The sequence below is a fragment of the Benincasa hispida genome, chromosome 8 (assembly GCF_027475165.1).
Source record: "Benincasa hispida cultivar pf3 chromosome 8, pf3_genome.v1.1, whole genome shotgun sequence".
Lineage (NCBI taxonomy): Eukaryota > Viridiplantae > Streptophyta > Magnoliopsida > Cucurbitales > Cucurbitaceae > Benincasa > Benincasa hispida.
In genome coordinates, this window is record NC_143485.1 from 5,820,118 (window position 1) to 5,826,117 (window position 6,000).

Sequence of the window (6,000 nt, forward strand, 5' to 3'; positions counted from 1 at the left end):
GAGCATTTGTTGATGTGCGTATTTATGTGATTTATTATGAAAGTGTGTAAGCTATATGATGTATTATGAAATTTTAAATGTTTGATTGTTTACATGAGTTAGTGCATGAAATTGATGTACTAGAGTTGATCCATTAAAACTAGATTAAACACGTACGTTGAGGTTAATTAACAGGACCTTGATGAGGAGATTTGAGAACTCATGATTATGTGAATGTTGTATGTAATATGAAGTTAGATGTAGTCTCTTTTCCTTTCCAGACTATATGACTGCATAAAAGTTATGCATGTCCAAGGACGCTAGTACATGAAAGAGACGTACTAGGGCTGGTATATATGAAAGTGATACATACCTGGGGGTATTGGGGTGTACGTAAGAGGTGCACACTCTGTGGGTTGTGTGTATACATAACCATGTGTACGAAAGAGGTGCTTCCTCACATTCATAGAGAGGATCTGGGGTGTATGAAAGAGGTACACACTCAGTGGGTTATGTGTACACGAAAGAGGTATATACATAACTAGGTGTACAAAAGAGGTACGCACTCAGTGGGTTATGTGTACACGAAAGAGGTACGCACTCAGTGGGTTATGTGTACACGAAAGAGGTGTATACATAACCAGGTGTACGAAAGAGGTACACATTCAATGGATTATGTGTGTACGAAAGAGGTACACATTCAGTGGGTTATGTGTATACAAAAGAAGTGCATACATAACCAGGTGTAGGAAAGAGGTACACACACAGTGGGTTATGTGTATACGGAAGAGGTGTATGCATAAACATGCGTACGTAAGATCTTATGTTTCCTTCGAGATTCACCAGATTGTGTTTCCTTCGGGATTCACCAGATATTGTGTTTTCTTCGGGATTCACCAGAGGTAGTGGGCATACTTAACTACAGTAGGATAGAAACTAGTTTTTCATGTATGTATGTGTCCTTTGAGGACTAGAGCGATTTTTATGTTCCACTAGAGGTAGGCATCTAGAGGACATGGATGCCTAACCTGACCCCAGTAGTGGGGTTACTTACTGAGTATTTTATGCTCATTCTTTCTTATGTTGTTGTTTCAGGTAAAGGTAGGGATGCACCGACGATGGACAAGCGGAATTCGTGATTGAGCAACTGGGACTAGTTTTATGCTTCCGCTCATGAGACTTAGATTTTCTTTCATGTTTTGCTAAATTTTCAGTTTTGATGTTTGAAACCTATTATTAAGAATTGTTTTTTTTAGACTTATTTGTTAACATTTATGATTTATGGGCACCCTATTGTTATTTTAAAATTTGCATTTAATAAAGGACCTTAAACTTACCTTATTTATTTAGTAGTTATTTCACCATAAAAGAGTGTCGTTTTAAGTTCCATGCATGCATGTACTTAATAACGGCCTAACTTAAGTCTTAGGGGGTCAGGTCGTTACACTAAAGATCTAAGAGCTGCCCTGTCCTTAGTAAATGTCAACCTATGGCAAGAAGCTATAAATGATGAGATAGACTCACTTGAGTCAAATAAGACTTGGCACTTAGTAGATCTTCCCCCAGGATGTAAGGCAATAGGGTGAAAATGGATCTTAAAGAGGAAACTTAGACCTAATGGGACTGTCGACAAATTTAAAACCAGTAGCGAAGGGATTTAGACAGAGAGAAAACGTAGATTTCTTTGACACCTTCTCCCCTGTCACTAGAGTTACCTCTATCTGTGTCCTATTCTCTCTCGCTGCCCTTTATAACCTGGTAGTACATCAGATGGATGTAAAAACCGCTTTCCTAAATGGTGAACTTGAAGAAAATATTTATAGGGAACAACCTGAGGGTTTTGTTGTCCATAGTCAAGAAAGTAAGGTATGTAAATTAGAAAAATCTCTCTATGGACTAAAACAACCTTCTAAGCAATGGCATGAAAAATTTGACAACCTTATCCTATCTAAAGGTTTCAAGGTCAATGAAAGTGACAAATGCATCTACTATATGTTTGATAATAACCTCTGCACTATCTTGTGTTTATATGTAGATGATTTATTGATCTTTGGGTCGAACTTGCATGTCATAAATGATGTAAAATCAATATTGAGTGTGAACTTCGACATGAAAGACTTAGAAGAAGCTAGTGTAATCTTAGGCATAAAAGTAAATAGGTCTCAAAAGGGAATTTCTTTGGATCAATCTCACTATATAGAAAATATTCTAAAGAAATATAATTACTTTGAGTGTAAACCAGCCTGTACTCCTTATGACCTTAGTGTAAAGTTGTTCAAAAACACTGGTGGCAGTGTTAATCAATCTTAGTATGTGAGCATCATAGGCAGTCTTAGATATTCTGCTGACTGCACTAGGCCTGTCATAGCTTATGCTATAGGATTACTTTGCAGGTTTACAAGCAGACCTAGTAAAGAGCATTGGAATGCTATAGAAAAGGTTATGAGATACTTAAAGAAAACCCAAAACCTAGGATTACATTATCAAAAGATTCTCGCTGTCGTGAAAGGGTTCAGCGATGTTGATTGGAACTCTCTTTCGGATGATTCAAAGGCTACAAGTGGCTATATCTTTAATATAGCTGGCGGAGCTGTCTCTTGGAAGTCCAATAAACTATTTTAGCCCAATCTATGATGGAGTCAGAAATGATAGCACTAGTGACAGCTAGTGAAGAAGCAGGTTGGCTTAGAAGTCTCCTACCAGAGATTATTTTATGTGAAAAGCTGGTACCAGCCATATTGATCCATTGCGATAGTACTGCAGCAATCGCAAAAGTTCAGAACCGTTACTACAACGGAAAGAGACGTCAAATATGTCGTAAGCACAGTACCATTAGAGAGTTTCTCACTACTGGTGTAGTTAGAGTGGATCACATACGGACTGATGAAAATTTGGCAGATCCTTTGACGAAAGAACTAGCCAGAGAAAAGGTTTTTAGAACCTCAGAAAGGATGGGACTCATGCCTATTGAAAGATGAATCACAGTGAGAAAAACCCAACCTGTAGACTGGAGATCCCAAGAAATAGGTACAACGGGTAATTTCTGATCACGAGTGATATATAATGAATCATGCTAAACCAAACACAGAGTTCCATTCCTTGACTTAAAGTCTGAGCATGATATCCTGAAGCGTAAGAAAGGTTGAACTCAGTTCTTAATGAGATCTATACTTGATGACAAGTGGGGTACCTAGCTACAGGAGTACCCTTGATACACCTGTGTGAATGTGGAAATGAGGGCCGTTTCCTATGGAGTTTTTAGGCAAACTCTCTAGAGCATTCGCTAAATCGGGATTCACGTGCTAGGCCTTAAAAGCACGAGCTTTCGAACTACACCCTAATAACACTCTGTGTGAGATGCTATTAGAGATAGAGTTCGAAACCAAGGGTTACTCTAGTATATTCTGAATCATCTACACTATATAAAGGTTCAAGTCGCAAGACACCTTTGCTTATGCACAGTGTTGTATAGACTCAAACTGCTTGATGAAAATCTTTTCTCTTTTTTCTTTTTGTTTAAATTTCCAAGTGGGGATTATTGGGTGAAAATTTAACTTTCAAAACTAGAGGGAACCAACTTTTTTTGTTGGAGAATCCCACATCGGAAAATTTGGTGTTGGAAGTCTCATTTATGTACTCCAACATTGTGTTTTGGGTTTGGGCCCCAACGGGTTAAAGGATCTCATACCGAGAGTTCTATGTGCGGGTTTAGATCGCTCCGATTTCACAGTGACCGAAACATAAACGATATACATTCCATACTGACAGTTATACATACTAAACTCATCAACGACATGCTCAGAATACAATAAAACATAAGGAAAAGAGGTTCATACCAAAGGAAGACTTTCTTCGTATGTGTGAACCCAAAGTAGCGGAAAACTTCCCACCGATCTACCAACACCCGGCGAGTCTGTCGACTGTTACTGCATGATCCGAACGTACACGAACAAGGCCTCAACATAAAAAACCCAGAGAGTGGGCTCTGGTGAGTTTGGTAGAGGATGGAAGAGAAGACGTCGTGTAAACTATAAGTACGCGCGAGAAGAACTATGATATCGTATAGCGAAGATGCTTATCGTATAGTAGAGCTACACAATCGTTTAGAAAAAAACTGAACGATTGTTTAGGAAAGAGGTATACGATCGTTTAGAGAACGCGTGAACTAGAAGATCGTTTAGACGAATGAGCTTCTATCGTATAGGCTCTCGCGATCGCTCTTTCACGGATTCTTTTTGGGCACGCATCAAATGAAAACGATTTTCAAAACTTTAACCCGCCAGTTACCATAACCTTCATGGCCCCATCTTCCCACGTCCGAATGTAGATTAATTGGTTAATTATTAAATAATTAATCAATTAATTTAATTAATAAATATAAGCATATTATATTTATATTCTATAGTTTGATATCATATATCTACTATAGTATTTTTCCTCTACTTGATATAAATCATATTTATATCTAAATTCCTCCAAAATATTGTATCTCATACATTTAGCCAATTATATCATATATAATTAACCAGTCCAATTATATCATCTATAATTGAACTTTCTCTTGTCAATTTGAATATTTCAAATTAACCCAAACACTGGTTCTTGACTTTATCCAAGCTACCCAAGTGACCTAATGGACCTGTGGCTCGAAGCTCCAACGATACGTGAATAGCTGACTAAACACTTTAGCCACGAGATTCACCATCCGTTAACTGTCAGTGATTCCACTAAACCAACAGCTGAACTCTTCTTACCACAGATATATTTCTATGTCCATTGGATATAACCAATCATGAGTACGATGACCCTTCACAGATGCTCGTAAGTACAGCTGGGCCAATTTATCGTTTTGTTCCTGTAGTTACATCTCATTCCTTAAGTACTATTGATTCCTCTGATGAACAATACAACATAGTCCAACTATGTGTGAACACATCTCGGGCCAAGAGAAGGTGTGTGGTGCCACATCGTTCAAGCCCCAGAATCAGCCCTTAAGGGAGCCATCTATCTACTTACCCCTGCCTCGGGGAAGGAGTGAATTCCATCTTGTGTAGTTGTGTTCCCAGCTCCCAAATCAGACGAATCCCCAAAATGGTAGGTTTGAATTGGCGACTTGGCCACTCGCACCCATAGAAATCAAAGGATCGCCTTCAATGGCAGGAGTTCCCAACTCACTTAGGATTAAGGTCATGTTACCTATGGTCATCTTAGTGAAGTGAAGTCTTTGTCATAAACGGTGTTATATAACGAGACATTAACACTTCGTGGTCAGGTCTTATACAAACTCTTTGTATAGGACGCCCCCGCTCGCATGTCCCCAACACGAATGATCAGAATCAGATCATCTGTGGCAAGTCACAACACTTGTGACCATTCCACAAAGCCGGCCACGTCCGTAGCATTACCAGGATAAGGTTTCTCTCCTATATCCATATACTATAGACCATTTTGGTTATCAATCAAGACATGATCCATTTGTATGTCACCACATACATGCTTGAGTCACATACAGATAACCAGGGATTTTATGTTTATTGGTTTTTGGTAAAGCAAATAAAACAAATAACCGAGTAAAACAACAAGATGTGAAGTAAATATCATATATTAACAATCATATGTGTTCGTATATATTATTTACAAACTACCGGACACGAGACTTTAGGGCATCAACCCTAACAAGGGTACCTATATTTTGGAGGGAGTAAGAAGATAGACCAATGTGGGTTCGGTGGACGTCCCACACACGTGCCGCCGTCCGTCCAGTCGGTAGGGCGTGGCGAGGCGCGCGTGTGTGTGATGATTATTTTTAATAAAAATATTATTTTATTTATTTTTTAACCAGAAAAAAGGAGGAAACGATCTGTTTGTTCGCTCGATCCATCTGCATTTCGTCCGCCCATCCCGTTCCTTCCGCGCACGTTCTGTGGTGGAGCGCCCTTCTCGCTCCCTACAGTTCGACGTTGAAGGCCTATAAAAGGCAAGGCCTTCAACAGTTCGTGAGATGGAATTCATTTCTTAATT